Source organism: Acromyrmex echinatior, chromosome 17, assembly GCF_024713525.1.
Source record: "Acromyrmex echinatior isolate Ae372 chromosome 17, ASM2471352v2, whole genome shotgun sequence".
Lineage (NCBI taxonomy): Eukaryota > Metazoa > Arthropoda > Insecta > Hymenoptera > Formicidae > Acromyrmex > Acromyrmex echinatior.
In genome coordinates, this window is record NC_141868.1 from 8,874,804 (window position 1) to 8,889,843 (window position 15,040).

Sequence of the window (15,040 nt, forward strand, 5' to 3'; positions counted from 1 at the left end):
GCCTTTTCTCATGTATTCACCACATACGTATTGTATAGAAATGAATACAACAAAATACGTTTTTCAATCAGAATGCTAGACATTAAGAAATACAACAGTAACCAGCAGCTACGTATCTTTATAATAATGAAGTTATAGCATATAAAGTAAAATTAAGAAACCTCAGATGTCGTAATAAGAGTGGCATCTAAGGATTAAATTGTTTATATCATATCTTAAATTTAAATACAATTGTGAATCAATAGGATTAGAAATCGTGCAATCTTGGAAAATTTAAAGAATTTTGGATTCAAACATCTTTGAGATATAGCTCTTTTGCATGCCAAGAACAGCGTCCTGGTTTAAACTATTGAAGGATTACTTATCATAGGCCTCGCAAGCTCCCATTATTCGGTGCGATCCGATTACGTGAGCTTTAGAGTTTCTCGCAGCGTATTCTGGATGTTCTCGTTAAGAACATCGACCGAGCTACGGTTTCCGGTTAACCGACCTCTTCAGACACGTCTTCAATGTCGTCGCGTCGAGCCTTGTCTCGTCGAGCAAATTGAATTTCGTTCTCAGTCATTTCCGCTGCTGAAACCTTCCGGGTGAGAGGCTGTCCACCCTTCGGTTGACAAAGAGCATGGTTTGGTCGAATGGTGAGAGACATGGTGAGTCGTTTTCTTTCATGCACTCTTAGACGACATCAGCAACGTCTGCATTCTGTCTTCTGGATGCCCAACAGGGCGATTCATCTTCCGAAGGATTAGAACGGGTTGAACGCGTTTAGAATGGATTGGATTCTTGGAACTCAAGGTTTTTTTGAGATCTACAGATTCTTGGAAATCCCTTTGGACTCTCTTTCGAATATTTTCTCGTTTTCGTGATAATCAAATTTTTGAATCGAAACTTTGAGGACCATTAAAAAATTTCTTTAGAATGTTTTTACCTTCTTTGAGACTATTTCTTTTATCTTAATGGCTCCCTGACTGATTTCAAAAGTATAATATCTTTGTATTTATTTAAAAAGTGATCGGGGAAAATAAATTAATTTATTACAAATATATTTTTCAACAGTGATAGCGACGTGATATCCGAAAGTCTTTATCCTTTCAAGAGTTTTGTGGTGGAATAAATTTCGTTCACGCGCCAAAGAACTCGAGGACTCGGCCGTTAACGAAATTAGTAGTCCCGCCGGGAAAACTTTTTCTACCGATCCCTCTGTATGTTGAAAAAGTTTCAAGCTCCCGCATGCTGCCAGCAGGATGGAATCCTCTGATATATCTCGTCGAATTTCGACTATGCGAGATCACAATAGAGCCCTGAAAAAGGAGCAGCGGAACACGAGTATATCACTCAGCTTGCTCCGTTTACTCCGTTTCGGTTGAATTACTCTAAACGTGTAACACTTTGAGCGTGACGAATATAAGTGTTAAATTCGGTAAGGAGAGAATGTTCCCGTTTGGCCTGCCTGCGAAAATGAGAGAATTCTGCATGTAAACATTCACATATATTGTGTAATATTTCGCTATACCATAAAAAGATTTTAATCTAAAATGATGTGTGCCAGAATTTTAATACAATTTATGATTTTTGGATTTTTGATATTTTACCGTATGCTTGTGCAATGGTCATGTTTCGCAAAATTTCATTGGAATTTGATGATTAATTTGTACTCCGAGTATATTGGAAAAAAATCATCACATAAAAAGTTCGTTTGCACATAAAAAATATTATAATTTCGAATTGGAAGTTGAAAGCTTTGTTATTTCTAAAGTATAAAATTATTTAACAGATTGCGCTATATGTTAGACAATTACATCGTTGAATTTAAAAAATATAAATGTAAAAATAATTAATAACTTATGTACTAAATTAAAAAAATCTTTAATAAACATGCGCTTTACATGAGATTATTGAATCATCGAATTAAATTATTTTATACGATTACATTTTAAAATTGTTGAATTCTAAATCTCGAAAGATTTTTAATATTTATGGATTTAAAAAATATCCAAAATAAAAAATTTTAAAATATTGTTAATTGTTCATTTTTATATTGTAAAATTATTTACTTTGCCATCTGCATATTTCTGCTTGATATTTAAATATTTTATGATATTTTATGATATTTTTATATTATTTTTCAAAATACAATTTTTTTATCACTTAATAATTTAGATTTTGTGAAACTTTTCTATCTCGACACTTCGGATTATCTTATTGTTTCGTGGCTGTAAATTTCACAGCCACCAGCGTCATGTTATGAATATCGAATCGTACACACAGCGTCAACGCATCAAACCACAATATTGTAGACATCCGAAATTACAATGTCAACGTTCATAAACAACATTGTCCGCTGCAGATACACCTGAGCCTCTATGTGTCAAAAAAGTTTTTCGCTACTTGAACATTCAACTGTCGTTTAATCCGATGCAATATTTTTTAATAAACAATACTCTTTTTTGGATAATTGAATATTTCTGTATAACATAATAAAAAAACGTTTATACATTATATATTTAAAGAAACTTTTCCCTTTTCAACGTGTGAAACATAATTATATTACTTTTATTTTTTTTTAAATCTATACCTATATATATTTTAAGTTTTACAAATTTATTTTATGTTTCTATTTATTCTATGTATGTATAATATATAAAAAACAAAATTAATTAAAATATGTTAATTTGTTCTAAAAATGTAAAATAATGACGAAGGCGCTTCTAAGGAAAGTTGCTTTTTTGCGATGGCGATTCATAATAATCTGAAATATAAAATCTTATTTTTATTTTATTTATTAATAGTATAAGTAGAGTAATATCTCGACTTTTACGGAAAAATTGAAAATTGATAAAATGACCGATTTAAAGTTAACATTGCATATTTTGTAAAAAAAGTTTTATTGCCGCGGAAAAGACATTTTAAAAATTCGGGAATGTAAAATTTTTATCACCTAGATAGACATACACTAAAAATATATACTAAAGTAGAAGACATTTGGTCCAATAATTTTGGAGATATCATGTTTGAAAACAATTTCGAGATAAACGCTTTAAAATATCGAATATCAATATTTTTTAATAATTCTTATTATACTCGTTGTCGTAGAATAAAAGTGCAAAATTTGAAATCGATATTTTGTATTAAAAAATTCAGACAAATAGTCTTGTTTTTACGCACCAAAAAGGAATGTTCTTTTAAAGAAGTTGACGATAAAGGACAACGAGAGAGATGTATAAGTTTTTATTTATCTAAAAAAAAAATTCATAATTATTTAATGAACCAAGTCAAATTTGATATAATTTTTGATTAGAAAATTTGACTGCATATTAACATTAAAAATCAAAGTAAAGTCATTTTGATTTTATGTTGACTTTAGTAAGCATAGATATTTATAAAATTATATTACATTATACATAATATTTTTAATATAATATAAGAATGCGTATAAAAATTATATATATTTGTTGAATATAAGAAAATTTTGTATTACATACATATAGTGTAATATATTATACCATTTTAATTTATGCAATACTTGAAAACTTTTCGCAATCATCTCGTTGGACTTTTATGCGGTCTCTTTTTGCTCGAATACACCGGCTCGCCATTCACGCATAAGATTAATTAGCTTCAAGATCTCGGCCAGAAGACGGTGTGGAATACGGTGGCAGTGTAATCGAGCAATCCAATTAGCGGTCTTGGGCGTAAAGCTCGAAAGCTCTCGAGCTCTTGCGGTTGATGCGAGTTTATTCGGCGCGTTTGGGCTCGCACGTCCTTCGAGAGGACATCGATCTACCGGGTTTCTGCTTTGTGAGAAGCGATACGTTCCTCGACAAGTCCCTAGACGGCCCTAAAGTCACTGCAAAAGGGTCCATCCGTTGGCAGAACTGAATCGATAACCGACTGTCCTTTTCTTCGCGCGTCCCCACGAGTCTGCGCGGCGCGTTTCGACGACGCTTGAGCTTTCCAGACATTCCAGCTTGCGAGGCCGGATTACGCTTTATGACGCTTCAATTTTCCAATTTTGGGAGAATTTCTAATGTACTTGTGCTACGCTTTAATTATTATTTATCTGACACTCACTACTATATATATAGGATTAAGTTCTAATTCGTCGAGGTTATAAAGAGGTTCAAGTTTTAACACAGATAAATATTATAGTTACAAAGTAGTTTGCTCTCCTTCATTATATTTTATGCAGCTTTTGTACAAGTTAGATTACGTCGATCTACGAAATAAAAAATGAATATTAGAAGTTAATGTAAAGAATTAATAAAAATATTTAACAATTTTACGCTGTAAAAAGATATAGTGATTCCGAAAGGTTTTCTGAATACATTTTTCCAGTTAAACTTCTTCCTCTTACAATTAGATTCATACCGGTTAAAGAATAACCAATAAAAGAATAATCTGTATACTTTTACTTTTCTTATACCTTCTTGAAAAGTTGCAACTTTTTTAAGTAGAGCTTTTCAAGAAGACTAATTATGAATTTTTTTAATAATTCAAGGGAAGAAAGTATCAAATAGTATTAATGTCGTAACAAACTGATCCCATCTTAAGAAACGAAGTAAAGTAAAGTTTAAGCCAAAGCGAGCCATGCAGCCATGGTGTAGTCACGGTTCTGGTTTCACAAAAGGAACCCTCCGCCGGGCCAGCGGGTTTCGCAGCAACCCTCCAGCAACCCCGAAGTGTAATCCGTGGAATCGACCGTGGCGCGCTCGGCAGACGAGAATGGAGGCTCTGGCGTCGCGTTGCGCGAGAGCTTGCGGAGCTCTCCATTCCGGTGCCGTAGTCCGTCTCGCGAACCTCGCGGCGACGTTACATACGTCGCGTCGCGTCGTGCCGGTTCACCGTCCGAGGGTGGCCCCGCGTCGTCGCACCGTTTCCCGTAGGGGTGTCGAACGACGACGCGTTCGCGGCTCGAGATAATCCGGGCGTCGTGTCGCGCTACTCGGCGTCGTGGCGCCGCGTTCACCGAACGCGATTTGCGGCTGCGAGCGGAATGCGCGCGGAAGCGTCGTCGAATGTTGAAACGTCCCCCCCTGCGAAGGTTGAAACATCCCCTCGGACTCACTTCCGGTGAACGCAGACCGGAAGATGCAGGCTCGCGCTATTCGAATATCCGGCGACGACGTTGATCGAAGTGTGATACAGTGTCGAAGATATCGATAAAACACGGAAAGAAGTTTTTTTTTTTCGATTCGACGAAGTCGAAAGATGTGCGGCGGAACGAAATATATTCGCAACAGCTACGTTCGAGGCGAGGAAGAGATAAATGTCTAAAAATTGCAGACTGTGAAATGTATAATTAATACCCTAATTAATTGAATTGTTGATAGACATCAAAATGGATTTTAAAAAGTAAAGAATATCAACGAAGAGTTTAAATATTTGATGTTTCTACTGATAGATACTGTTCGTGCGATTAACGAAACGCAATACAGTAATATATCAACGATATCGGATCGCTATTACATTGTTTGCCCTGCCCATGAATGAGGGGAACAGATTAACTGGCGAAGAAGATGAAATGTTAGGATAAAGAAGATTCATCGCGTCGTAAACTTGTGCAGTGTACAGTTCGGAGATTAATCAAAAGTTTGCGTGTTAATTAAGTTAATTTAACTCAACTTTCGGCTATCGTATCTCGGCACACGTTGTCAATCGTACGTAAAAGGAGTGAGTCTGCATTTGTGTGTTTGTGCGTTTCTAGTGGTTGTTGGAAAAATGTGTGTCAAATTTGTGCGTCAAGTCTTTTCTCTTTTGATTCCACCAATTTCAAGGAGTCCTTATTTCTAAATGGTGAGTTTTAATAATAACAATTATTATCAATTCTTTTTTATACATTCACACGTTGTTATTATTTATATTTTTTTGTAACATATTTTCTCTGCAATCAGAAAATCGCAACATTTTCGAAATACATATTTAATTATCTTCTTAGGACATTATTAATATTTATTTAGTATAATATAACGAGAAAAACGAAATGATATATATATATCAAGTAAAAATAAGAATATCATATTTATTAAAGCATTAATTATAAAAATCATTAAAAGGTAAATAATCATGTATATTTTATTTCAGATTATATAATAAAATGTAACGCTTATTAATATTATATTTTCGTGAACAAATTTCTTAACTGAATTAAAATATATATATTTTTCAGCACATGATTTTAATTATTTATTGATATGCAGGAGTATTTTTCATTAAGGAATTGAAGCTATCTAATATATTTCACTTGTGTAGTATGTAGAATACATAAATAACTTTAATCGAAGGCATATTAATAGTATCCCATATTATATGTGAAATATTAATGTACATTTATAAACAGTTTCGAAGAGGAACCAGTGCCTCTAATAAATATTTAAATAATTTTAATATTTAAACTGTTAAATCACACGTTGCAGACATCGTTTCATGCTCACTTTTCATCAATTCAATCATAATAAAAAATACTGTCCATTTGTTGGACAATGGAAACGTTCAATAAGTTAAAATTAACGAGAGAAGATTTGCGCGGTTCTGTGTTGAATTGGCAGCGCGGCGGGGGTTAAACGGGACCTCATCGTTTCGATCTTCCACATCGCGCGGAAACATGGCGGGCGTTCTCGCTCAACAGTGAAATTCCTGTTTTTCCAACGGTAACCCGCCGCGGGGGTTTCCGCGTTTAAATATTCCCGAAGTATGCAAATGCTGTAAATTCGCTGGAAAATATACTCGGAGAGCTCGAACGTAGCCGAGCTATCGAATCGTTATAGATATCGCGTTGCACGCACGCACGCGAAAATGTATTAACCCTGTGGCCCGCCGATAATTTGCATAAACGGCCGACGGAATTTACGTGCAGCCGCCATGTCGCGATTCACCCGCGCGCGCCGACTTCAAAGCGGATTACAAGTTTCTGACGATTTACGTGCTCATTATGCCTTTGTGAGCTCTCGTGGTTAGTGCCGAAGCGCACTGCAAGAAGTTTCAGACACTTCTGGAATAAACTCTCCAACGCGATATATCTTTGGCTTCGGCGGTTACACGAAGCACGTAATGTTGTTCAACCCTTAAGCGCGTAGCTTAGCATATATACAATCTTTCAAGCGCATAAACATAATTACGTGTCTGCAGTCTTGCAATTACATTTTCGAAGATAACCAACTGGGAGGTAGTCACTTGCTTTTTCCTCATTTCATAAACGGTCACGCGAATGTTTTTACACTCTAATTAAAATCACTATATTATTAACAACATATTGCGTATTATCGATTGTTTTCCGATTTATTAATAATTGAGGACATTGCGGGTATGAATTTCATATTTCAATCGCAATTTTCGAAAAAAAATGTAAAAACCAAAGAAATATTAAACGAAATAAACATGTTAAGTAGCTTATTATAATTGTATTTCTAAGAAATGAAGAGTTTAATTGATAGAACGCTATTTTACTGCAGGTTTCCAACGAAATTACTAATTAATATTTAATCAGTAATTGATAATTCGACATGGTTATTAAAAAGAAAAGAAATACATTAAACAAATTCACATGTTTTTATTTCCTGGGGTGTAAAAATACTCCAGATGACTTCTCGGGTCAAAGATAATTTCGATGACGACTGATGTTTCGCTTAACGGAAGACTGTGTTCTGCCTCATTTTCTTTTTGCGCTTGTTGTAAGTAATTTTGAACAAGCTCGAGTTTCACGAGAATACCGTAGAAAAATTTTTGCGGTTCTACAAGCAAGACGATATCGTTCTCGAACGGAACGTTCTTCTTCGAAGAGGACCCGCGTTCAATCTCATATTCCGTATTTTCTTTCGAAAATACGCCTCTTGTATTTGTACCGTATTGGAAAAATAATCCCTCCGCCCCGACCTGGCATCGGCGCGAAGAGCCCGGAATGCAAATGTGTTCTATTGATAAATGCAGGCAGGTAACAAACACACGACGCATACCCGCGCGATTTCGATTGAATGAAATTTGTTCTGCTTACGTACATAAGACGCCTGATTTATCTTTCCCGACGCAACGGCGAAACGCGGATTACGTGCCTCGCATGTGTACACTCCGTGTTCCCTCTTCAAGAAATATATGGCGAGATTCGACGGACGAGGTAATGCGCAATCGCTTCTGCTATCATCGCGTGAAATCATTTATCAACATCTTAATATTCATAGCATAATGTATGAAAACGGCGGCGCAACGTAAGATTATTAATGAAAGTACAAGGCTGAGTATGTGCGGGATTTAATTAACGGTATAAGTAAGTGCAGGTAATCTAACTTGGAGAGAAAAAAATGATTTTGCTCAAGTATTTAAAAATTTAACTACACCTCTCTAGATACAATATAGTTATTTTCAGATCTACACACATCAGTTAAAGTTTTAAATGCTTTGATAATGAAAGTTATCCTTTCCATGTATACATATGTATATATAATAATAATAATAATATGATCATAACAATTCGTTAAAAATATATCTTGAAAACTAACGTGGTTATAATTTTAAAACACAAGCACAGATTATAGTTTGTGATATTTTAATTATTATTACATTAATTAAAACATTAAACGTTTCAGCCACGATCTGGCCATCTTCAGTTCAATAATATTCCTTAAAACGCAGAGTTACATGTAGTTGACATTAAATTTTAATTCAACAGTCGGGAGTTGTAATTAAATAAACATGTTCTTTTCCATGTGAAGATGCTTCATACAATAATGTTACAACGCCAGTTGTCATATCAAGAAAAGTGTAGAACAAGAATTTCCAGATTCTAATTTAAATAAAATTGTATAAAATTAAAAATAACTACAAGTTTATGTCAACCATACGTTCCATCTATATGATTTATAGGATTATTCCATGTATTTATAGAATGTTTAACATTCCAACTCTCTTTCTTTCTTACATACAGATTAACTATCGTTACTAAAACCAAGGAAAATTCTTGGACTTTCACCGCACGTAGCTGTTCGTAAGATTACTTCAAGTAGTTGGAAACTTATTTCATGCTGTAAATGGTCTCGCTCATGCACACGGAGTATGTCCGCATAGCAAGTCTTCGGCTATGCGATATCCGAGATTGAGAGGCTGATTCACGGTACGGGTAGTGAATAGGGCATACGGTCGATGGCAAGACGGAAGCCGCAAGTTTTGATGAAATGCATTCTGCGCGCTGCAGTGACGTATGTAAGAAGGCTTTCTGGTAGGCGTGCGTAAGTAACGCGTTCTGGTTAGACGTGAGCGCGTACGCGAGGCACGATAGATTGAGACAGCGCGAACGGGAGAATTCATCCCTTCGTCGGGTTCCTCTTCTTCTCGGTGTGGTCGGGTTCCTCTACTTCGACTTCATCTCGACTTGTCCCCGTTTCGCGCCATAATCAGAGTTCAGCCAACTTCGCTCTTTCTTCGCTTCTGCCGCAGTCCCCTTCAACTCTAGACGTATTACTCTTTCCTTCCCTCTTTTCTTAAAGTTTCTTTCCAGCGTGAATGGAGTCCTGTCGGTTCAAAAATCAAAGATTCTAAAAACCAAGGTTCTAAAATTGAAATATTGTATAGGGGGGTTTTTTTTTTATAGGAAACGTAACGATCCATGAATTGAAAATTTCATGAAATTGCAACAATGCGATGAAGAATTCAAATAACTGTAGTTGAGATATTTCCAGATAAAGAGGACGTTAAGTAAATGTAAATAATATTAAATTGTGTTAAGAAATTGCTTAAATATTTCAAATTGTCGATATTTTAGATCTTCTACTTTTCATTACCATAATTATTTGAATTTTTTAAGCTTGGAATATTTCAAAAAAAAAAAAAATTTTTTTATTTTCTTGACATATTTTTTAACGTCGGATTTCAAATCCTTTCATTCCTCATTCCTAGATTCAACAATTTTACAGGAAGCTTCTTAAATCTTACAATTAAATTCTCAGCAGACTCACCGTTGATCTTAAATATATAGATTCTTTTACGTCTTAAGTCTTTTAAATCTTGGATTCTTCAAATGAAGATTAAGACTATCTTTTGGGTTTAATAAGTTTTAAAATTAAAAAATTTCCTTATTAAGTCTTTATGTTTTAAGATTCTTGTAGTTTGAGTTCTTGATACCTGTAATCTTTTAATTGTTAAATTAGAGATTATGTTGCGTCTATTAATCTGCAACATTTCAGAATCTTTTCCGATTATATTTATCCTTTTTATCCTTTTTATCTTCTTATGTTTTATTCTCCAATTTTTAAATCTGACTTTTTAAACACTTATTACCTTAAGTTTTAATTATATCAATCGGAAATAATTCTTTTTCTTTGCTATAATCTGGGATTATTTTATGAGTTTAAATTATTTTGTACGAAAAAAAAAAATCACAAATAATGAAGAGTCGTAAATATAAAAAGATCATTTTTCACTTATCGAGTGAATCATCGAGTAACTGTACGTTGCCTTTCGTAACGAGGAAAATGTTTATTAATACTACTACTCGTGATATTAATTGGATGACAAAAGTTTATTAGCGTCTGTGTATTTGTAACGTAATCGCTCACTGCGCCATGTCGACGCGTTATATTCCGTCGAAAATTGCGAACGGAGAATCCTGCGGACGCGTGGAACTCGGCCAAATGCGATGTGCACACTATGACGCGCTATATCTCACACGCGGGCACGAGTGAAAAATGTCTCACTTTACATCGTAGTTTCGGTATCACCATTTAAGTAACATATCGCGGTAACTTCGCCTACCATCGAGCGAACGAATTTTGGCACGACGAGTCGATAATCCGTTGTAGCGTATTTCATTACGATATCAACCGATGCATTTCGGGAATTATTAGTAGCTGACTTCGAACCTCTTATTTTTCAAATTGAAGATCATTTATTTTTTTCATTGTTTTGAGCCTTCGACTTAGCTTTATTAAGGAATACAAGAGCCACAGGGCTAGAATTATTTATTCTCCGAAAAGCAATGTAAAATCTCGCTTCTTGTCATTGCCGTTTGTAATTGAACGGCAGGAATGGTTGGAATTATTGTTCATGATGTAATTTGATTCCCGCTGCGTTTAGAGAGATAGTTCGATCCTGGTTTACGTGAGTGTCCTAATACCCTGGGATATTAGGATCTTAGAACACAATCAATGGCGAGAGCCATAACATCAGAGATTCTACATAGCCAAAATAGTTAACTCTTATAATATTCTCGGTTAATTCCTTCCTCATCTAAATATTAAAATTTAAAATCCTTATAATAATTTAACCAATTGTAACTCATTTTTTCCTAACAACTCTACATTTTGAATTCAAATTAAAATTTAATTTTTTAATTATCTATTTCTAATAAAATAATTTTCAAACAATAATACATAAAATTAGGTCTATCCTATCGTGGACTATCATTTATAAAACAAATTCCTCTAACTATTTAAAATAGCGCCAAATTATTTAAATGTAATGTTTCAACATTTAATTTTTAATTATCTTAAATTCTATTTATAATAATAGGGTATCTGATCCTAATTTTTTAAATAATTTATCTATCCTAAAAAATTTATATATATTTTACTTAAACCTAAATTATTACATATTTCACCATATAAAAATCCTCTTAAATAAATTTTCTTATATAAATATTTCCTTAATTTTTTAATATTAATTAATAACAAATTTATTTATAACTTGCAGTTTAACCGCTGGTTACAGTTTATTGCTGGCACTAAAATTTATAATTATTTTTATAAATTACTAAATTTAATTTCTTAAATTTAAATTATTAACATTATAAACATTATTTTCTATAATAAAAAAATTATTTAAATTTTGTATTAAATTTATCATAAAAATTTATTTATATTTTCAATTATAAAATAATTCGACTCGATCGCTTCTCTTTCCTCCAAAGAGATAAGCAAATCTTTCATAAATATTTATTGGATAGAACCAGTTATATGTAAATTCAAAATATGATATTTATAGAGAAAGAGAGAGAGAGAGATTCAGTTATTTGTCTCGTGGTAGAAATCGAAGTTGCTCCAGACGTGAATGCTTCGCGGTTCTTCGATTGAGTGACTTCCTTCGCTTCTTGGAAGATTTTCTAGAGACGAGCGACATTGATTTATAGAAAAAGTTGGTGCCGCGTGCGCGCGCGCATAGAATCTTGTTTCGGTAGCGTTACGTTGTAAGTTCTTCTCAGAAATCGTAAGAGTTTGGGGCGCTCGATCTTGCGATGATCTGCTTGGAAAAGTTTGTCGGTGAATCAAGATACGCTAAGTTTTTATTTACCAGCGAGACTTATTTACCAGTAAACGTGCCCATAATTTTGCCATTCTTCGCGCCCATATTGCACTTTGCAAAAGTGTAATAAGTTTGGGTATTGTCATAATAGTCTTTCTAGATATTATGTTAGAATCTGTACAACGGCATCTTTAAATCATCAAACTCTTACCATCAAGATTACTTAAAAGAAAATTAGGATCAGATATATCCTATTATTATAAATAGAATTTAAGATAATTAAAAATTAAATGTTGAAATATTAAATTTAAATAATTTGGCGGTATTTTAAATAGTTAGAGGAATTTATTTTATAAATGATAGTCCACGATAGACCTAATTATAGTTTTATGTATTGTTGCTTGAAAATTATTTTATTAGAAATAGATAATTAAAAAATTAAATTTTAATTTGAATTCAAATGAAAATGTAGAGTTGTTAGGAAAAAATGAGTTACAAGTATTTTAAAAGTATTTTAATAACTAATGAAATAGATCAATAAATGTAATAATATTAAAAGAAAGAATTCTGCATTTAGTTAAAGTGGATCTTGATGTTTAAGTATTTTAAAACCGCAGCTTTCTAACACGGAAACTTAAAGAAGACCTTGAACATTCTTTCCTAAAAGCTTTCAGGATCGATAATTCGATTCTGACCTCGGAATTCTAAAATTCAAATTTCAAGAAAGGGTTTCATTTCAGATCAGATTATGAAACTCATTTTTAGGAGATTTTTGATATCGCCGAGTTTGAATGTAGCCTGAAAATATCGAATTTTTTGAATTTCAAAAGAGTGATCTCTAATGAAAGAGGATCTAGTATCACAAAGCTTATAATCAAAATTTGAAAGTTAGTTTGAAAATTAATACTAACTGCGTAGCACTGATGAGCTTGATGAAAACTTCATGTTAGTTCTTAAAACTGAATTCTATTGGATTATTTGTTTGAAATTCTCTCTGTCATGTTGCATCAATTATTTTGAATTTTTTTATTTTTCAGATACAAATAAAACATCAAGTTACCCTATAGATCAAGTTTCATGAAAATCGAGCAAACAGTTTACACAAAATGAAAGGGTGTGATTCCAATGTGTAGGATTATTCAATCCACAAAGAGTTAATAACGTTCCTGTGTATATTTTTAAAAATATTTTTCAATTTTAAATAATTAACTTTAATTACTCAATATACAGTAAGAGAGAATAAAATTATAGTATTGTAATAAAGGATGGAAATACGAGCTATTCGAATCACTCGATAAAAATTCTTATCCCTTTCTCTATTTTCTAGAAATGTCATTAAACACATATGTGGATCTATATTAAAAAAAATATTCCTCTTTTTTTCTCTTATTCTATTCTTTTTCTTTTCCGAGGTCACCTTGACAACCGCTGTATCTGTACATAAGTATAGAGTGCGCGTACGTGGTAACAGGGACCACTAATGCCTCCATGAAGATTTATCGTGTCGTGCCAGACCAAAGCCGTTACGTAAGGTTAAGCTCTCAGGGTCGGGGCGTCAGAATCGAGGTTGGCCGCCGATCTCTCGGCAGTCCTCGTTCTCGCAATCGTGTAAATCCCAATGAAGCGGAAGCTACTCGCGATTCTGCGAGAATTCCCAAGATCCACTGCATATGCGAACGGAACTGCATGCGCTTGCCTTTTAAATCCGTTGTTGGTTTATGACTTCGTCATCGCGTGTCCCGTTTACGACTGTAAATCCGGACTTTATCCACGTCGGACTCATATCGCGTTCAAATCGCGGTTAATGCTCACACCACCGATTCGTGATTTACGAGACCGGAGCAAGCACGCGATACCGTTTTTTAATGAATAACCGTGGAATTACGATCGAATCAATTTCTATGGAAGCGCATTCGTTACAATCGTAATATTGAGCGAATTTTTATTTTCCGGTCGCGCTTCAATTTTTCCCCAGAGATCGAGCGAGGCGAGCTTTGACGCTTCACATCCAAATTTTTCAGATTATTCAGAAGAATTTAAAAATATGAATAATTGACGAGGGTCATTTTTAAATATTTATGATACAAAATACTTATAAGGTAATATTTGATACAATAATCAAATTTAAATGGTTAAATTCAAGAATATTAAAATTTTCACGAAACTCTCAAATTAATTCCAATTACACAACACAATCTAAAAATCATGAATTATATGAGTAGATACAAATAAATTATTTTTAATAATTTATATATAATAAATATTATATTATTATTTTTAAATTCGATATTATTCAAGTATTACAATATTCAAACGTATCACGTACCAAAAAGCGAATAAATTTGTAAATTATATAAAGCTTCTAATATTTAATTCTCCGTCTGCAATCATTTTGGCACAAACGAAATTTTACTTTCAAATTTCTCCGAAATAAAGAGAAGGGTGGGATATTCCCTCTCCTAAAATATCTTGTTAAAAAACTATTTGGCTGCGTAATACAATATAATAAAGATGTTAGAAAGTAATTCTAAATTTTTCCACATTTTTGAAAGCCCGGAAAAAAAAAATAAAGAAAATTTGCGTTGGACGGACAGAATAAAAATACGATAATGGACGGAGAATTAAGAAATATTTGATATTTATCGTAAAAGCTAAAACTAGTTAGAGTAAAAACTGTGGAAATTCAAAGAATAGATAGCAGATAGAAGTCAAAGATAGCAGGAACTGAGAAATGTATAGGTTCTAACTAAGTATGTGCTTGACAACTACAGTACGCAAATATTCAAATTTGATTTGAAACTTATGCAATAACGCGAGG

At 33.4% G+C, this 15,040-nt stretch overlaps 2 protein-coding genes across 3 annotated transcripts in view; one reads left to right on the forward strand and one right to left on the reverse strand.

Annotated features, from left to right (window-relative positions):
* Nlg3 (Neuroligin 3) overlaps window positions 1-15,040 on the reverse strand; it is a 386,793-nt gene that overhangs the window by 253,215 nt on the left and 118,538 nt on the right. The window lies entirely within an intron of this gene.
* Window positions 4,752-15,040, forward strand: part of NLG-4 (neuroligin 4) — a 269,767-nt gene continuing 259,478 nt past the window's right edge. For both annotated transcript variants that reach the window (XM_087415318.1, XM_087415319.1), the window contains exon 1: window positions 4,752-5,793. The gene's annotated coding sequence lies outside the window, so the exon portion shown is untranslated. The remainder of the gene's footprint in view (window positions 5,794-15,040) is intronic.